We start from the raw sequence: 10,195 nt of genomic DNA, 5'->3' as shown, positions 1-10,195 counted from the left end.
GCACTTCACATTTTTTTTCGATGTTCTAAAGCACCAATACTGAACCGAAATATGAAATTTCAACTGAATTCAAATTGAAACTGATCTGGTTGGAAATTGGCCCAGAAACCTCTAAAGTACCGAAAATCAGGGGTAGACATCTAAACTTGAACGTTTTTTTTCAAACCCCCTTGAATATTATCCAAGAATATTGAAAATATCGAGTTCCTATCTTTAATAGAAAATTCGACATAGCACTTTGCGCTGATAATACAGTTTTTGAGGTCTCCCATCATAATTCTTGTTGAAAAAAATAATATACCCTTTATTTTATGGTGAAGGGTATAAAAATTGTGTCTCAGGGGAGTAGAAGGTAATTTAGTTTAGAGAACTGCGCGAATCTTCTCCAGAGACAAGCAGTTATGTACGCATATGAGCTGCAAGGAGTTACATCAAGGGATGAGGCGAGCAAAACGAAGCCTAAGATGAAATGATTTTTTCACGAGCTGCATGCTCTTTTTGGTGTTTTGGTCGTCTATGAAAGCACTATAAATCAGCCTTCTTTTGGTGAAAAAATTTGGCCTTCAGTTGGTCAACCATTAGCTCGTCCAGAGAGAGAGAGAGGAGACAGAGAGAGAGGGCATCCGCTCGACCAGAGAAAGAGATGGGCTTCAGCTCGAACAGAGACAGAGAGATGCTTCAGCACATCCAGAGAGAAGGGGATTTCAGCTCGTCTAGAGAGATGGGCTACAGCTCGTCCAGAGAGAGAAAAGGGTTTCAGCTCGTCTATGAAGACGGATTTCAGCTCGTCTATTGAAGACGGACTTCAGCTCGTCTATTGAAGACGGGCTTCGCAACTCGTCTATTGAAGACGGGCTTCACAGTTCCTCTATTAAAGGCGGTCTTTACAGATCGTCTATTGAAAACAGGCTTCACAGCTTGTCTAAGAAACGGGCTTTACAGATCGTCTATTGAAGATAGGCTTCATAGTTTGTCTATAATGACGGGCTTCACAGCTCGTCTATAGAGACGGTCTTCACGCTCTTCTATAGAGACGGGTTTCACACAGCTCGTCTATAAAGATGGGCTTCAGTTGTCAACTTTCAGCTCGTCCGGAGAAAGAGAAGGACTTCAGACTGTCCAGAGATAAGCTCGTCTAAAAACACGGCCTACGGCTTGACTAAAGAGACAGGCCTTCAGCTCGTCTATAAAGATGACTTACGGCTCATCTATAAAACTACATACGCTTGTATATAGTTCTCTTCAGCTTGCCTCTAGAAACTCTCTACAGCTTGGCTCTAGAGACACTCTTCAGCTCTCTTCTAGAGAATTTTTAGCTCGCCTCTTGGGACTCTCCAACTCGCTCCAGAACCCTATTAAGATCTCCTCCAGAGATTAATTTCAGCCTGGCTGTAGAGATTCTCTTCTAGAGACTCTCTAGAGACTTTCTTCAGCTCGCCTCTAGAACTCTCTTCATCTCCCAACCAACTTCACCTCGTCTAGAGGGACTGAATTTTGCCCAAATTATTTTTAAGCAGAGGTAATATCGACTCCCCTCAACTCTTTTGTTGGCGTCTTTGCTAACGTTCTCGTTTGTCAATAACTACTGCAGGGTATATTAAGTTTGTCATGCCGTTTTAACTCCTCCAACTTTTAGATACTACGGAATGTGGCGAAAATTCTAAGTTGATTTAGCGATGTACGTCAGTCTGTTATAATAACGCTATTTTTCGAAAACATTCAGATAGAAGGCTAACAATTTCCACAGAGGTGTATTTTGCTGGTAGTCAGGTAAAGTAAATGGTATTTTTCGTTTCACGTTTTCGTATAGCCCCAATGTAACGTTATATCCCAATATTCGATATTTTGATAATTAAGCGACACTATTCACCAAAAATTTCAAATTTCGTATTTGAGGTTCGGAAGTGGTACTACAGCCTATGCAGAAAATTAATAATTATACTGGCCCACGTCTACAGTATCTCGCATATATCGTTTTCATTTAAACGGTATTTTTTATACCCTCCACCATATTATGAATCGGAAATATTTCAAATTTGGTATTTGAAGTTTGTAATGGTACTTCAGCCTATGGCAGAAAATTGTCTATGCAGGTCCAATTTTGGTATAGCCTCCATACAATGGTACCTCCCGACATTCCGTATTTTGGTGATTTGAGTGACATTATTTACCGGAAATGTTTCAAATTGGTATTTGAAGTTTGTAATGGGTACTACAGGCAATGACAGAAAATTGTCTGTGCAGGTCCACGTCTTCGTAAAGCCCCCATATAACAGTACCTATCGATATTGATTTTAGTGGCATTATTCACCCAATTTTTTTTATATTCAAGTTTTGCATTTGAATATTGTATCGCTTATGACAAAAGTTACCTATGCAAGTCCATGTCGTCGTATATACGCTAATAAAACGGCTACATTCGATATTTTTAAAATTTTAGCAGAATTTTTAAAGGATGTTTTGAAATTGCCAAAATGGTGGAGGGCATTAAAAGATCGGCCTGACCGAACTTACAGCTTTTTTACATGTTTAATTTATCAAGTTGCTTCTAAATGGTGGAGGGTATTAAAAGCTCGACCCGTTGAACTTAGCTGCTTGTTACTTATTATGACTTGATTTCGATCCCTTGTGATTTCTGATTGCCTATAAAGACTCCTGTGACTTTTGGAGTCAAATATGACTCTCGAAATTTCTTTCTCATAATATCCTCGCCGACCTCCATGTCCATATCGCCCTTTGTCCATTTAAAATAGCTATATGTTCCAGGAAAAATGTATTCGTGTGTTTTTTTTTTGTTGTTTCTGGCTCCAACACATCGGCAGGATAACAGAAAACAATAAAACACCACATTGTTAACCAAGATAAGGGCAACAAAAACACGACATTAAAGAACACAGCAACAAAAAAAAAAACAGTAAAAAAGTGTTAAACAATGATGAGCGATGATGAATTGACCTGCTGACTCTGCGCCACAAGAGTTTTGTTCAACTACAATTTATAAACATATGCATATTTTTGATGTATAAATATTTTGTTGTATTTAAAATGGTTGAGAGGATAACAAGACAACAACAACCACAATAAAAGAGGATAGCAACAAAGGAGCAAAAGGACAATGTAAAAGGAACAACCTTGTGATGTATGATCAAATGTTATGACAACAATTAACATGAAGCACACACAATGTAGTACATGTGCGGACCAGGAGGGACGGGCTGGTGAAATGTGGAATAGGTTAAGTTCCATCTTTGAAAAAAAATATTTTTTGTGGAAGATCCTTGATCCTCATATAATTTGAATCATGGATTGAGAAAAACATTTCCACCAATTTTTTCTTCTAAGAATTAAAAAATATTAGTCGGTTTTTCCGACAGATATATACCCCCAGCCTTGAGTTAGGATTACTCAAACTGTGGACCCTCTAAGGGGAGGTTCAGAAGCAGTTGGCCAATATTGGTCAATTGGTATCTGACCTAAGACTGATAAAAATATTGCAACGTGCCAGATTTTGACTATATCGACTACTTCCTATACTTTATATGAGATATGTGCAAATTTTAGAAAAAATGGGTGAGGTAACATATAGCAGACCGAAATATGCCATTTTCATACTTCATCTAACATGGATAAAAATGTTGGTATCGAATATCGAACATTTATATCAATTTTACGCGAAATCTTAAATGTTGATAAATTATATATATTATATATATATATATATTATATATATATATATATATATATATATATATATATATATATATATATATATATATATATATATATATATATATTCATATCAGATTTCTGGTTAAGAAAACCGGGTGAGATGAAAAAACTGCAACCTGCAACTCGTCCGACAGCTGTTAAAATTATTCCAGTGACAGCTCATTATATTGTTTACAAGCGCACAAAATCATTTTGGTGAGAATTTTCCAGAAAAAAGTTATTCGTGATGGAATTCCAGCGTGATAGTGTGATTTCTTTATATTTGGCTGGAAAACCACAAGTGGCTATCGTTAGAGCACTCCAGCATTTAAATGTGAATAAATCTTTTGTGTCTCGTACCATTACGCGTTACCGTGATACGGTAGCGTAGCTCGACGTCAAGGAAGTGGACGGAAGAAAACAGCAACATTGGCGGAAATGGTTCGAAAAATAAAGAAGCGACTTGATCGATACCCGCGTCGCAGTGGCCGAAAAATGGCTCGTGAGCTGAAAATTGAAATTCCAAAAAGTGCAAGAACTTACACCGCAACAGAAAGAAAATAGACTCAAAAGAGCTTATGAGTTGCTTCGCTTGGCTGAAAGTGGTGAATTTGGGTTTCTCCGATGAGAAAACATTCGTTGTCAAACAAAATGATCGTGTTTACTTGCCAAAGAGCTCAGCTGAAAATGTGCACCTTCGGTTGGTCACCAGAACTCAAGCGCCGGCCATGGTTATGGTGTGTGCCGCGCATAACAGCCAATGGTCGCTCTCTCCGCTCCGCTCGTATTAATAGATAGTGGCATCAGAATAAATATCGAATATTATCGCGAAAATATTCTGGAGTGTGTAATAAAGCCTTGAGCACGCAAATATTTTGGCCGGAGAACTTAGGCATTCCAACGGGACGCGCCACCCAAGAATGTTGACAAAATAAGGTTCCTCGATTCATTTCCAGCGCACAATAGCCAAAAAATTCTCCGGATGCCAATCCGTTGAACTATTGTGTCTGGAGTATTTTTGAAAGCAATGTTGGCACTAAAAAATACCAAAGTGTCGATCACCTTAAGCAAGCGCTACGTCGGCAATGGGCCAAAATACCGCAGAGAACATTCGGGCAGCGGTGTGACGGTTTCATTGGCCGTTTGAAGGCCATAATACGTGCCAAAGGTTAACAATTCGAATAAATCTAACTTTATTTTAAATTTTGATGCTATATCCGACATTTTTGCTTTAATTCAATAAAATTTAAAAAAGAAAAATGTAAAAATTATGGCGTTTACATGTTGCATTTTTTTGTTTTTTATCTCACCCTGTATGTGTAAAATTTCAACAGAAGTGGATGCTTATTTCGCCTTCTTTGAGCGTTTTGTTTTCCAAAATCTTAAAACCTAATGTGAGGGATGTTCCAGAAGAAATGGTCCGATCTCTACTATCTTTAAAAAAGGTCTTGTGTTTATAAAAATATTGAGCTATGCCAAGTCTAAATAAAATCGGATGTTAACTTCACGTTTTAAAAGCTTCATGGATTTTCAAAATGTTGTCCCTCTGTGGTAAAGGTATCAGAAGGTGTGGACCGTTAATATCCCATCTTCACAGCAGGTCTTGTGTTGTTAGAAATAATGGGATGTGTGTAATTGAGAAGACGGTCGGACTCTTACATCACATTTATAAGAGTTATAATTATTCAAAATTTTGACCCTTTGTGCCGGAGGTGCTTGATGGAGTGGACCGATATTATCCTTTTAGTAACTGACATAGCATTGGTGCAAATATTGGGATTAGAAAGTTTGAGCAGAATTAGGTTATCCTTTCTCTTTCTGTACCGTTATTTTTTTTTCAAAATGTTGGCCTTTTTATGAGGGTGTTAACCAGAATTAGGTTGACCATATATTCCATCTTCCAGCAGATTTTGTGTTAGTAGAAATTATGGGATGTATATAATATGAAGAGAATCGGATGTTTATTTTGGGGTTTATGAACGTTTTGATTATTCAATACTATGACCCTATGTTGGAGTAGTACCAGAAAAAAATGTCCGATCTCTACCATCAATATAACAGATCTTGTGTTTATGGAAATACTAAGATGTACCAAGTCTCAACGGAATCGGATGTTATTTCGCGTTTTATGAGCTGAATGGATATTCAATAATGTTGACCAGAAGCATAGACCGATATATTCCATCTTCACAGCAGATCTTGTGTTTGCAGAAATAATAGGATATGTTAAAAAAAGATAATCGTATGCTTGTTTCGGATTTTATAAACGTTTGGTTATTCATATTTTGACCCTTTATGGGGGAGATTCCAGAAGAAATGGTCCGATATCTATCATCTTATAACAGATCCTGTGTTGATAGAAACATTCATATCTGCCAAGTCTGAGTGTTGATTTCGCGTTTTAAGGGCTTCATTGGATTTTCAACATTTTGGTCCTTTGTGGGGAGGTACCGGAAGGAGAGGACTGATATATTTCATCTTCATACCAGACCTCGGATTAATAAAAATATTGTGAGCTGTATAATTTGATGACAATTGGACTTGTACTTGATGGAGTGGACGGATATTGTCCATTTTCGCACCTGACCTAGTACTGATGCAAATACTAGGATTTGCAACGTTGAAGTAAAATCGGATGTTCTTACTCTTTCTGTGCAGTAAAAGTTTTTTTTTTTGGAAAATTTCGACCTTTTGTGAGGGTGTTACCAGAAGGTTTGGGCCGATATATTCCATCTTCATACCAGATCTTGCATTGATAGTAATATTGGGATGTGTGAAATAGGAAGAGAACCGGATGGTTATTTAGGTATTTATGATCATTTTGGTTATTCAAAACATTGACCCTTGTGGGGGAGGTACGAGAAGGATATTGCCCATCTCTGAACCCAACCTAAGTTTGATAATAATATTACGATGTATAAAGTTTGCACCAAATCGGATACTCCCTTCGTGAGTTCTCGTGCGCGGCAGCCAGACATATAGACAGATGGACGGGCGGACAGACATCGGTAGTTCGCCTCCAAAAGTCCAGAAACGGATTTGGTACAAAGAGACTTTGGGTCTAACACGGTTACTTCGATGAGGCACATTTTTGACCGTATCGAATAATATATACCCCCTCCCGCTATATGGCTGAGGATATAGGAATCCTACCTAATATTTGACTTGATCTTTGAGGGGCACTATAATTTCCTTGGAAAAATTACGTCCTTTTGCCTTATAGAACCTCAATGTGATTTCAGTTAATTTCAGTTCAACTATCATGCATAAATATTTCCCTATGACATTTACACATGTATGTGTGGTGCATTACTTGTCCAATGGCCAGGACTGGGGACCCATTTCTCCCATATTTATTATTTGTGATTTTAATTTTCATATTTCTTTTATTCACCGCGCACACACACACACAAAATCGGAATTCGAATCAGAATCGAATAGCAATGATGATGACTATGCCATCAGACAACAACAATGGCCATTGTTATTATCGGTCTTCCCAACTATTGGTATTGGACATAACCTGAAGCTATTAAATAGAGATACATACGAACATGAGTTCCTACAAACATATAGCCCAAGGAATGTACGAAGTACGTTTGTATCTACAACAATTACAGTGGAACCCATTAGAAATGAACGGATACTCTAGTTTTCCCCACAAGCCTGCATTGACCCCAGGAAACCAACTTTTTATCAATGGTGTCCAGTTGCCAGAATATCCACTGCATATATATGTATGTATATGCCCTCTATATGTGTTCCGGATACATAACATAAAATGCCATCTAACAACGTTTTCTATGCACACAAACACACACACATGCATATGTGTATATGCATACATGGGTGTATTGAATGATCATCCAATCAACAAACACCAATGCAAACGAAATAAAATGAAATTTGAAACAAACACACACGGACACACGGTCACACGGTCACACATCCGCAGTTGGAGCACTTGCATGTCCACACATCCATCGGTGTATGTACATCCGTGTGTGCTTTCATTTCAATATCTATCTATCTGTGTATGTTTGTAACCGAACTGATGTTTTGTGTCCACAGGATACGTGACATACCGGAATTTAATATTGCAACCGTTTCTTTAGTTAGCATCAGTTATTGCATCGATTCGTTGGTTGGTCCATATGGTGACACCGCACACACACACACACACAGTAGGATACTGATTTGAAATTTTTGTTGATATTCTTAGCTTGGTTTTACGAAAAACCAGTAAAGAAAGTCCTAAAGTCGGGCGGGGCAGATTTTATGATACCCTACACCACTTTGCTAATTTAGTAGAGCTCCACATAACAATTACAAGTTTTTATGGGAGAATTCAATCATATACCCTATGATTATAATTATAATTTAAAATTCAAAGAACTAAATATGCCGAAGCTTTTGTAGCTTTTAAATTCGGACTTGTATTGCCCATTTGGTGCAAAATTAATTTGAAATCAGATAAAGATATATGGGAGCTATATCCAAATCGGAACCGATCTCGATAATATTTGGCAAAGATATTTTTGAGCTGTATTTGATATATTTCCTCAAATATCGTTGTTACGGAGTGCATTTTACGGCTGTGGGTAACAAATATAACAAATCGGATGAACAGTATATATGGGAGCTATAGCTATATCTGAACCGATCTTCACTAAACTTGGCATACTACCTTCTAGACTCAATTCGGTCGTATGTGCCAAATTCCATCCCATTTGGACAAATATTAGACGTTTGGTGCACAATAAAAGGTAAATCGGACGAAGTTATATATGGGAGCTATATCCAAATCTGAACCGATCTCGATAAAATTTAGCAAAGTATTTCTGAGCTGCATTTGATATATTTCCCAAATATTGTTGTTAGAGAGTGCATATTACGGCCGCGGAGGACTAAAATAACAAATCGGATGAAAAATATATATGGGAGCTATAGCTATATCTGAACCGATTTCGATTAAATTTGGCATACTTATTTTCAGCCCTAATTTGGTTATATGTGCAAAATTCCATAATATTTGGGCTGTTATTACACGTTTGGTGCACAATAAAAGGCAAATCGGACGAAGATATATAAGGGAGCTATATCTAAATTTTGACCGATTATCTCCAATTTCAATAGGGTGCGTCCTTGGGCTTGTTGTTTGGAAAATTTCATCTCAATCGGATAATAAATGCGACCTGCATTTTGTTCACAAGAATATATGGACAGACGGACGGACGGACGGATTGACATGCATAAATCAACTCAGAAAGTGATTCTATGCAGATCATCAAAAGGAACTTTGGGTCTATCTCGTTTCTTTTTGCTGTTACAAACAAATGCACAAAGACATAATACCCTGACCACCTTGTGGTGTAGGGTATAAAAAACAATAAAATAAGCGTATATTGATTTGATACGTTTTTAAGTTACATGATCCAAAATCGGAAAATGAATTATTTGATTTTAAAAATAATAATAATTTGTTATTTTTATTTGATACTAATACAGGTCTTTCTAGGTAGGCAGTACAAATATATTTCATAATCTTTAATTTTGCGAGATAAATTTCTGTTCATTAACTCATTAAATAACCACAATACATAGCTCGTTCGATTGCGAACTCATATCAGGATTCTCAAAATAGTAATAATTTTGCTGTTCCCTAAGTTTTGCCGATTTTTTTACATTTTTAGTAACATGAGGAAAAAGGAAATCTTTTATGGCGACAGTAGTAGAATTCACTGTAGCATTTCAAACTGCAAATGCCAATACGCATGAATTCAGCCGTGAAATGCTGTTAACATTTTTATACCCTCTACCATACTATGGAGGGTATATTAAGTTTGTCGCTCCATTTATAACACCTTGAAATACACATTTTAGACCCCACAAAGTATATATATTCTTGATCAGCATAAAATTCTATGTCGATTTAGCGATGTCCGTCCGTCTGTCCATCTGTGGAAATCACTCTAGCTTCCGAACGAATTGAAATAGATTGATAAATATTGCTCAAATATATGTTATGTCTGCAGGACTTTTGGTATTGAAAATGGGCCATGTAGGTCCACGTTTTGGTATAGTCCCATATAACTGATTATAGCGAATTTCTTCACCGGAAATTTTTCAAATTTGGTATTTGAAGTTTATAATGGATACTACAGCCTAAGACAGAAATTTGTCTGTGCAGGTCCACGTTTTGGTATAGCCCCCATATAACTGTACCTCCCGATATTCGGCATTTTGCTGATTTTAGCGGCATTATTCACCGGAATTGTTTCAAATTTGGTATTTAAAGTTCGTTATGGATACTACAGCATATGACAGAAAATTGTCTGTGCAGGTCCACCTCTTCGTAAAGCGCCTATATAAAAGCTGTAACTTTTATCAAGGACTTCTTTTTGCAACGAAGTTTTAACATCCTATACAGGCTGAGATAAAAGAACTGCATCAAGTGTTAGAATAAGTTTAGATTTGTTCGAATGGG

Source organism: Musca domestica, unplaced genomic scaffold, assembly GCF_030504385.1.
Source record: "Musca domestica strain aabys unplaced genomic scaffold, Musca_domestica.polishedcontigs.V.1.1 95, whole genome shotgun sequence".
Classification (NCBI taxonomy): Eukaryota; Metazoa; Arthropoda; class Insecta; order Diptera; family Muscidae; genus Musca; species Musca domestica.
This window is presented reverse-complemented; position numbering follows the sequence as displayed.